Genomic DNA, 11,178 nt, shown 5'->3' with positions numbered 1-11,178 from the left:
GGTTTTCAGTTTGGGAAAGAGCCTGAAGTCACAAAAAATCGAGTCAGAAATGTAGGGAGTCTGTCGAACAAGTAATGTGTTGTTCTTGACCAGGAAAGCTTGGATCACCGGGTGCATTCAAAAAGTATCCAACTTTATCTTTCCGCTGACACTCTCCGCATGCAGTAATCCTGCTAAAATGGAATGCACTGAGCCTGTGCTTATTTCCACTTCGTGAGTAATTTCCTGGATCGTTTTACGAGTCTTCTATGACTACTCGCTGAACTTCCTCAATCGGTTTGAGGATGGCCTTCCTGAGTGTACCTCGCTCTCCACTGATGGTGCGGCCATGTTTGAAGCGGCTGAGTTTTGCTCATGGCATCATCACCAAAGTCCTGTTGAAACTTCTGGATGGTTTGAACTTGAATATCATCAAGCTTTAGGCATCTCTGCTCTGTGCGTTCGGTCATCTTAAGTGAAAACGAATATTCGACGAGCGCGCTCTACACGACTGTACTGTAGGCGAAACGGGAACTGATGCGGTTTATCGGCGTGAAAATTTTCAAGCATGTGCAGGAATGGTGGTGTCACCTCCTACCCAAAAGATTTTACCCGCGCGACATTAGTTTTTGCAAGAAAAAAATATAGTTGGATACCTTTTAAACGCACCTCGTACACGCACACACACACACACACACACACACACACACACACACACACAAAAATATCAAAAATCAAAAATTGTTAAAGTGCAGTACAACGGTTTTGCTATGGAATGATGGAACTATTTTTTCGTTTTCTCACAAAGCAACGTTTTGGGCTTGCGACACTTTTGCACACACACACACACACACACACACACACACACACACACACACACACACACACACACACACACACACACACACACACACACACACACACAATATTATATATATATATATAAATATTATAAATATTCATATAAATATTCATAAATATTCTTTTATACTATCGACTATACCATTAATATTTCTGACACATGTCGGTTATGTACCTATCAGGTAGGATTGAACCAATAGGGTGGAACTCATCGTTGAAGGATATTCCCATTCCCAGTAGGAGAGAATATACAGTAAACTTAATAGATCAGATTAAGAACTTTTTAAATAGAATAAAATGGAAGGCCTACTTCCACAATAACAATAAATATAATACCAACAAATTAGAAGATAACGACTACTTCAAAAGCAACTTTAAATCTAAGCAGGAACCCCCTAATAATAGGGACTTACAGAATTTCGAGGATAAAATATGGAACATGGTCAAAAATATTAAATTTAAAAAATACCCGAATAGACACAATGAGTACCCAAGAAACTTAGCTAATAAAATAAATAAACTGAAGAACATGGAGGGAATTATAGTCCAATCCAATAAAACAAGTAACCTATATAGACTAGATATACAGCTATATGACAACCTTCTAGAAAAAGAAATAACGAAAAAATATAAAGTAGTTAGTGAAATTCAATTAAATAATATTAACAATATATCTAAAAAAAATCATGACGAAATATGATTTAGAAAATAGAACAGAACCATATGGCCCTATGCATCCTAGAATAACCATTAAGGACCATAAAAACAATTTTTATTCAAACCCACAAGTAAGACTGATATACCCATGTATGTAGGAAAACTCAGTAAACTTATACTAGATAAATATATAGATAAACTTAATACGTTAAATAACCCAAAATACTTTAAATTGGTTCAAAAATATCAAAGATAAAAATAGGTGCAAGTTCATCCAAATCGATATAGAAAATTATTATTCATCTAATAACGAGATTATTCTTAATAAGCCCTTATATATGCTATGAAAAGGGTTAAGATGACATGATGAAGATAAAGTAGTGCTAACAGCAGAGAAATCCCTAATTAGATATAAAAATAAACTATGGGCTAGGAAAGACACTAGGGATTGCTTTGATATACCCATGGTACCCTAGACTCTGCCCAAGTAACAGATCTAGTAGGAATATACCTATTATCTGAACTTGAGTTAGAACACCTTAACATAGAGGGAGGTCTATATAGGGACGACCTATTCCTTATAACTAGAAACTGTACCAATAGATCATTAGGAAACATAAAGAAAAATTTATACAAATTCTTTAAGAATTATGGTTTAGGTATCTCTATAGAGAAAGAACATTCTGCGGTTAACTACCTAGATGCAAACCTAAACTTAGTAACTAATAAAACCCACCCATTCCATAAGTTAAACGAGAACCTTAAGTACATTAATGCCCTTAGTAACCATCCTATCTCAGTTAAAAAGCGTTAATAGACAATATAGGTAAAAGAATTTCTGCTAAAAATGATCTAATTATAAATCTCGTAGAGAGATATAAGCAGCAGTGTTACGATAAAGCAGTTGTTTACTGTCAACTTAATGTGACAGACCCGTTAAGGGAATCATACTGCTGCTATTTAACCCTAGGAAGCTAGACCGCTTCCTGTTGGCCATGACACATTTCCTGTGTCCTTATATTTGTGAAGGGGAGACAAGCTTCCCCACCCAGCTTTAGTCTGCATTCAGGGACATGTTTCTGAGTCATTGCTCGTCATCAGCCTGAAGTAGCCGACCAGCTGGATGAAAAAAGCCTTCACAAATATATATATTTTCAGTGAAAATACATTCACTGGTTACAATCTAATTATAAATCTCTATAAATTTCTATGTTATCCTCGGATATTGATACTTTCAATAAACATACCTCTTACTATAATAGTGCATTAAAAGAAGCAGGCTACAATTCAAAAATTAAAATCTTTAATAATTACGGACCCAATAATAATACTATTAATCATCCTAACTCTCAAATCAACTATAGAAGTAATAGCGATGATAATAATAAACAATATAAGGAAATAACGATAATTATAATATACGAAAAAATAATTCGAATAAAACGATAAGCATAATTATTATATACCCACGAAGAATACACTGACAACGATGAAAAATAATAATAATTGCGGTAGAGGTAATAGTAATGGTAACAATGAAAATAAACATAATAAGGAAATTATATGGCTATCCCTTATGGGGTCCAAATTAAAACTAATATTGTTAAAGAAATTTTGAACATAATAAAAACATCCTTTAAAAAGAACAATACATACTCGAAAATATTCTCCAATAAAACTATCAGAGTGGGCTATTCTACAACAAGGAATGTAAGTAATAGTATGTCCTCAATAAACAATTTGAAATTAAACAAATTTTATAATAATAATTTAACTATATTAACCATAGCTACAGCAGAACTATTACAAACAATAAACATAACCGTATTTTAAATAAATGCACATGTAAAGACAAGTCCAAATGTAGACTTAATAATAATTGCAATCTAGATAACGTAATTTATAAATGTATAGTAACCTCTAATAATAATAATAACAATATTGATAATAAAGAATATATTGGATCCACAGCGAACGAAATTAAAAGAAGAATTTCCCAGCATTATCAGTCTTTCAAAAATCCCAAATTAAAAAAAATTCTACAGGTCTAAGTAAATACGCATGAGAGTTAAAATCTAATAAAATAGAATACACTCTTAATTGGTATATTATTTGTAGAGCGAATTCATATAAAATAGGTAACAAAACGTCCTTATTTCAGTCGAGAGATTTATTATTAAACAGTAATGAAGAAAGAGGAATAAAATGCCGACGCAGGAATAGCTTTACGTATAATAAAATGAAAAATATATAAAATAACCCCTACCCCCAACATATCGTCTCCACACACTTATGATGATATGTTTTAATAGTATTTATAGTAGTATTATATACGTATATACTAAGAACTAAGTATGTATTCAACAATATTACCTTTAAATGAATGGACAGGCCGCATTTGTGTGACATAAATCTCAAAATGTGCAACACCTTAAAGCTCCATTTATAGCTAGCTTTACGATTATAGCCCCATTTCTAGTTATTATCTCCCCTTGACTTCAACCTCTCTTATAATATTATTATTTTTAGAGTATTTTTCAAAGTATTTTATTTTATTCTTTTATGTTATACCCAATTCCCATAATACTTAGAGTCTGACAGCGGGAGCAGCCATTTGCTCTTGAACTTGCAGAATTAAGCCTCATGTCGTAAAGTAATCTACCTTTTTTACTTCTTTTATTCACTAAGTTTCTAGCGTAAGTGGTTGTATTTACTAATTAATCTTTATTCTAGACTATTAACTCACATTTGACATAAAATATGTCTTATTATATTAGTATTGACAGGGGTATATTTTACACTAAATTATTACAAGTAATATAATTTCTATAATATCTATTTAGATATATTATAAGATTTGATATGTTTCTAATTTAATCGTTAATAATTTCCTTAGGTAGAGCATTTTCAATATACATCTTAACTGTACTTTAGGTATTTAATATTTTAAAATATATTTGTAATTTTTATTTTTAATATAATTTTTAGCTTTTAATTTTTAACTTCTACCCGTACATAATAATAATATGCATAGCCTGAGGACGCACTGGTGGATTTATGTATTAAGTATAGCCCCACCAGCGCAGAAATACGTGTAGCGATTACTTGTACTATCTTCTTTCCTCACAGATTAATAACAGGTAAGATATATTTATTTAACTAATGTTATTTTATGTTATTTTAATTATTTTATTTGATTTAATTTTCTCTGCGTATACCATACCATAGGGTTATCCTGAAATGGGAGTTGCTTATCTATTGGTAAATATCCCAAATTTGTAATATATATATATATATATATATATATATATATATATATATATATATGTATAAATATCAATTTGATATACAAATTTAGGGTAACCCTCCCTTTTTACTCGCTCTCATTTATTGCACTTGGTATAACACTAGTGTAACAATAATTGGGTACCGTCTCAGCAGTATATTGGATAGATACTATCCCTTAGTGGGTTGAATCCTCAACCCCTAACTCTCTCGCATTATATATATATATATATATATATATATATATATATATATATATATATATATATATATATATATATATATATATATATATATATATATATATAGGTGAGGCAAAATTATTTTCCGAAACAACAGATGCGAAAGTAAAAAAATGTGGTCGACCAAATTGTGCAACATGCCCAAACATTCTAGAATGTTCAGAATTCCTCTTCAAAGAGGGACACAAATTCAAAGTTAAATCTAACTTTACCTGTGCCTCAGAAAATCTTATTTATGTAATAAGATGCCCGGGCTGCCACGAGAACTACATAGGGTCCACAGGATTATCGCTCAGACGTAGATGCACTCTGCACCGCCAGCAGATTGCATGCCCAGAATACCGAATGATACCTTTTAGTGATCATATTGAAAAATGCGCAAAACAAATGCTACCACAATTTATAATCTTTCCTTTCTATCAATGTGCCATTAAAACACCAACACAGATTAGATTAAATAAGGAAACCTTTTTCATTCCAAAATACAAACCCAAACTTAACCATTGCTAACACATTTAAATAAGGAAATTCATCACCCCACTGAGAAAAAAGGAAAAAAATATAGAACAAAACCATGGTAAATTAATCAAATTCTACCACCTCCTAGATTTCGATTATTTCCCCTATACCGGAAGAAATCCCTAATTACCTCTCCCTATCTAGAACTCTTCTTTTTCAGACTGGAGCGAACACGTTACAATGAAGTAGAGAAATTTGAAAAGACAACACGAAACCGGTTATTTCTCAAAATACAATGTTTATATACCAAAAAGATTTTCTAACATTTTTCTAACATTTTTCTGACATAATTTAAATATATACTTTAACCATGTAACACAAGCCTTCTGTAGTTTTTTCACTCTTATTATCTTTTATCTCTCTCTCTCTCTCTCTCTCTCTCTCTCTCTCTCTCTCTCTCTCTCTCTCTATATATATATATATATATATATATATATATATATATATATATATATATATGAAAAAATGAATAGAAATGACTTTTCTGATAATTTCTCCACTTTAGTAATTAGATGTTTACAAAACATCTTATTATTAAAGTGGAAAATGATCAGAAAAGCCATTTTTATTCAATTTTTCAAATATATAATACTGTACCAAGGACTTTCATTTTCATATTCTATGTATTTATATATATATATATATATATATATATATATATATATATATATATATATATATTAATGAGTGCATGGAACAAAAATTCATTCTTCTCTAGGTTCACATACATTCCATTCTCAAGTTTACCATCAGAAATGTTGTGAATCAGTGATAAGCCCGTTGGAAACCTATGAAGCATTTTGTTTTGGAATAAAAGGATGCAACTCGAGAAAGTGATTTACAGTGGTTAATACAAGTACAATAACAGCAACTACAACAATATTTTGTTGTGCAAGGTCACTGACGTGATGACACTGAGTAACCATTTAAGATTTAATTAATCTGCCGTCCTCCTCCACCGAAAGAGTAATGGACTATGTTTAGATATTTACAGTGACGTTATTATCAAGAATCAACAGTTAGTGGTAAAAGTGTATGCACACAATAAAGAGAGACAGAGATAGAGAGAGTAAGAGAGGTTCAAACGAACAATACTGGCACATACACCCACTTATCATATTTACATTCACTCGCATACCTACACATACATATATACACGCAGACGACAATTAGCACTCCGTGTGTGAGTGTGAGAGAATGGGGATATGTGTATGTGTGCACGTGCACGTCATTAGTGTTCGTATGGGAGTGAATATGTGTATGTTTATGTGTGCACGAAGATACGGAGTTTTCCATCAATCCATTATGTTAACTATCGTCTTCCTGACTTTCTTCATAAAAGATGTGTTACGGTATATTTTGAATATAGTGTTACCAACTATATAATATCAAGTGCTTCTTTAATTATTTTATGATCGAAACGGAGTTTGATGTCTTTCGGCGGACAGTGAGAATTGAATCGAGAGAAGTAGAGAAGATACAGGGAAAGATTAGGAAAAGGTAAAGAGAAGAAATAAGAATTTGGAATGAGTAGAGGAGAATCAGGAATGATGAGAAGCATTAACTCAAGGGAAAAGGAATGAAATTAACGGAGGAAATGGAACTAGAAGGTGTCGTATGACGAACGTCAAGGCTGAATCTCACAGGGAAAGAATAAGAACTGTTCATCAAGAAAAGAGGCAAAATATGAGCAATGATGATAGGCAAGAATATTTTGGATAAGCCAGAATGAGAAAACATGTTATAAGAGAAAACGTGACTGAACGAAAGAGGCAAGATATAGAAATGAACCAAAGGATTATGGAGGAAATGACAGGATATTATTACTGAGTGGGGAGATGTTAATGGCTGACAATGTATTGCAAAATGGGCCCTGAAAATTCCACAGGAATTGCTAGTAATAATAATTATGATATAGCTACATTGTTGTAACTGCTACAGCTACATTGTTGTAAATGTACATGTTTGTATCAATATTACTTGTTTCACATAAAAGAAAAAAAAAAAAAGAAGAAAAGATATTACTGCATTTCCAGACAGGTAGGTCTAAAGGCCAAACCCCGTTATTTTAGTGGCAGAAAAATTAACGACAATATAGTTTAATAAAATTACACCGATAGAAACTGAATGAAAAGCACTATCTAGATTTGGTATTTCTTGAACTTCGTTGATTCGATAAAACAAAATAAAAACCAGTCTGAAAATGTTTTTCTTTTTCTCTGAATGTATTTTATTATCATTTTGTGTTTTGCTTCTTCTCCAACTAAAATGTGCTTTCGGCCATAACTAGAATTCGGTATCGTCTGACATTTCAAAATCACTTGCCTTTATAATTTTTTTTTTATTGCAAATGTTTAAAAGTGTTGTTTAAAACTGATACTTTCTACTTGTATTTGCTTTCTACATCAAAATCAACGAAAGAGAAATAAAGCCAAAAGGTTGCAAAAACAAAATCAGAAGCAACAACCAAAAGCAAAAACAACAAAACAAAACAAAAGACGGCAAAATAAAAGGAAAAAATACATCTTCAAAACATTGAAATAATGCTTTTTAAAAAACATTCAGACATATACAGAGAAACATTATTTAAAACTTTCTGTCTGAATTCCATATAAATAATAATGATAACAACATTATCATTATTATTATTGTTATCATTATTATTATTGTTATCATTATTATTATTATTATTATGATTATGGCGAGCTGGCAGAATTGTCACTACACCAGGCAAAATACTTAGCAGCATTTTGTTCATTTTGACATTCTGAGTTCAAATTCCATCGATGTCGACTTTGCATTTCATCCATTTCGGGGTCAATAAAATAATTACCAGTTGAACACTGGGGTCGATGTAATCGACTTACCCCTCTTCCGAAATTGCTGGCATTGTGCCAAAATTATTTCCATTTTACTTCTGAGAGCTCTCGATTTTACTTGCTCCTCTTAATTTTGTAAGAGCCGACAGCAACCTGTTGGCAAAAGTCTCAGAGTCCCTTTCCACGATATTTAACATCCAAGTTCCAATCTCAAAATCCTCTCTGTCCCCCAATAGAGTAGTTTCTGAGCATGTTTTACCCTCATGTCAATTCCAATTTCGCCAACATATTTCTCAAACCTGGCTGTTAATATTCCCAGTGCCCCTACAACTACTGAGATTATAGTTAATCTCTTCATTGCCCACATTCATGCAATTTCGTCTTTTAGTAGTCTGTACTTCTCCATCATTTCCAGCTGTTTATTATTACGCGTTCGTCCCTATGTATGACAATGTCTATGATTTTGGTTTCCTTTTTTCTTTTATCTAACACAACAATGTCCGGTCTCCGAGCATCGATTAGGGAGTCACATTGGATTGTAAAATCCCAGAAGATCTTATACTCATTATTTTCGGTGACGCCTTCAGGTTTATGTCTGTACCATTTCTGTTCTCTTTCAAGACAGTGCTTCTCACACAATCTCTAGTGAACAAACTTAGCTACATTATCATGCCTCCTTTTGTATTCCCTTTGGGCCAGTATCCTACATTCACTCACAATATGTGAGATTACTCTTTTACTTGTTTCAGTCATTTGATTGTGGCCATGCAGGAGCACTGCCTTTAGTCGAGCAAATCGACCCCAAGACTTATTCTTTGTAAGCCTGGTCTTGGCCTCTGTAACGGACCAGCGTCTCCTTTCACGGGGACGTTGTGATCTCGGTTACTTATACGCTATGGAAACCGGATAACAGGCTTTAGTATCCTAGGGCTCAAGAAAAATACAAAAATATCTTGAAACTAAATAATTATGAATAGTTTCTTTATGCTTTATAAATACTTTGATGTGAGATTCGATCTTTTGATCTTTCAGTCCCCAACTACTTATCATTATCCTCTTCCATATGTTCTCCTTAGGTTTGCTTCATACTCTGTTCCTTATTCGAAGAAATCCATTGCTCAAGTCTCAGGATTCGAAAGCACAGTTCTGGATTGCAATTACTAATGTCATGTCCAGAGTTCCAGTGTTCTTTGTATGTTCTTTTCGATTACAGAGAGATTTTCATTGGTTTCTCATCTCCGTATTTTAATTTATTTTATCACAGTTCTTACCTGAAATATTTCACCAGAAAATGGCCAACTTCGCGTTTTATTTACAGAAGAAGAAAATCAAAAATATCACAGATCAATGTTCGAAAAACAACGACAAACAACAGCAACAACAAAAACAACAACGGTAGTAGCAGTAGCAGCAGCAGCAACAACAACAACAACAAGTACAACAACGTAATCATTCGAAAACGAAAGGAAATTAAAAGAAACCAATTTCAAACCAAACAGTATCATTACTGGGCGAAGATATTTGTCTATTGAACAGTAAACGATAGATATCTTCAGCCAGTAATGAGACTACTATTGAAAATAGCTTTCTGGACGTTCACAAGAATTAGCAAGGATTTCCAATTTATCTGTAAGAAAACAGACGAAGAAATTTGTCGAGGACCTGTAGTTTCTTAAAGCCGTCATTTGAGGTGACAGATGTGTATTGAATGCTAGATAAGAGTTTGTACAAGCAGATTTGTTTGTGCTATGTAAATATTCGCAAAAGCGTGTATATAATAATAATAATAATAATAATAATAATAATAATAATAATAATAATAATAATAATAATAATAATAATAGTCGTGCAATCAGAAGGAAATGACGATGGAAAAGAATTGATAACGAAAGAAAGAACGAAGTTGAATCTATTAGTAGGTTTAGACAAATTTCGATGTAATGCTTAAGTAAGTTTTCTCTTTCTTTCTCTGAATTTCCTTTGTCTTTCTCTTTCTCTCTCTCTCTCACTTTCCTCTTTCCACTCTTTTTCCTTTATACACACACACACACGCACACTCACACATACACACATACACACATACACACACACATACAATCTCATACACAGACACACACATGCACACATATATATATATATCAACAATTATCCACTTTGTTTTCTCCAGTGAAAATATTTGACAGCTGAAAGTATTTTTTTCCTGCCTTTTATTAAGAAATCAGATTGTTAATCAAATAATGATTTTCTTTTGACTTGGCACAAAGTCAATTTTTGGAGTAAAATAGTTGACACGAAGAAAAATAGTAAAGTTCTTGTGTCTTCATAAAGTAATACAAACATTTCAAATAGAGGGAAAACTTTTATGTAAGAAGGAAGAAAACTCTAACGTTTCGGACGTCTGTCCTTCTTCGAGGTGAGAGAGAGAGAGAGAGAGAAGGAGGGAGGTAGAGGAAAGCTGAAGGAGAGACTTTTTGAACACCCTGTATATATATATGTATGTGCATGTGTGTGTGTGTGTGTGTGTATATGTATATATATGTGTGTGTGTGTGTATATGTATATATATGTGTGTGCATATATATATATGTATATATATATATGTGTATATATATATATATATATGTATATGTATATATATATATATATATATATATATATATATATATATATATATATATATATATATATATATATATATATATATATATATATATATATATATATATATATATATATATATGTGTGTGTGTGTGTGCAATGATGAATTGAAAACTAATTTTCAAAATATATCTATAATACCTTAAAATAAAACAAAT

The sequence above is a fragment of the Octopus bimaculoides genome, chromosome 2, assembly GCF_046866305.1.
Source record: "Octopus bimaculoides isolate indiv1 chromosome 2, ASM4686630v1, whole genome shotgun sequence".
Lineage (NCBI taxonomy): Eukaryota > Metazoa > Mollusca > Cephalopoda > Octopoda > Octopodidae > Octopus > Octopus bimaculoides.
Note: the sequence above shows the minus strand (reverse complement) of the source record.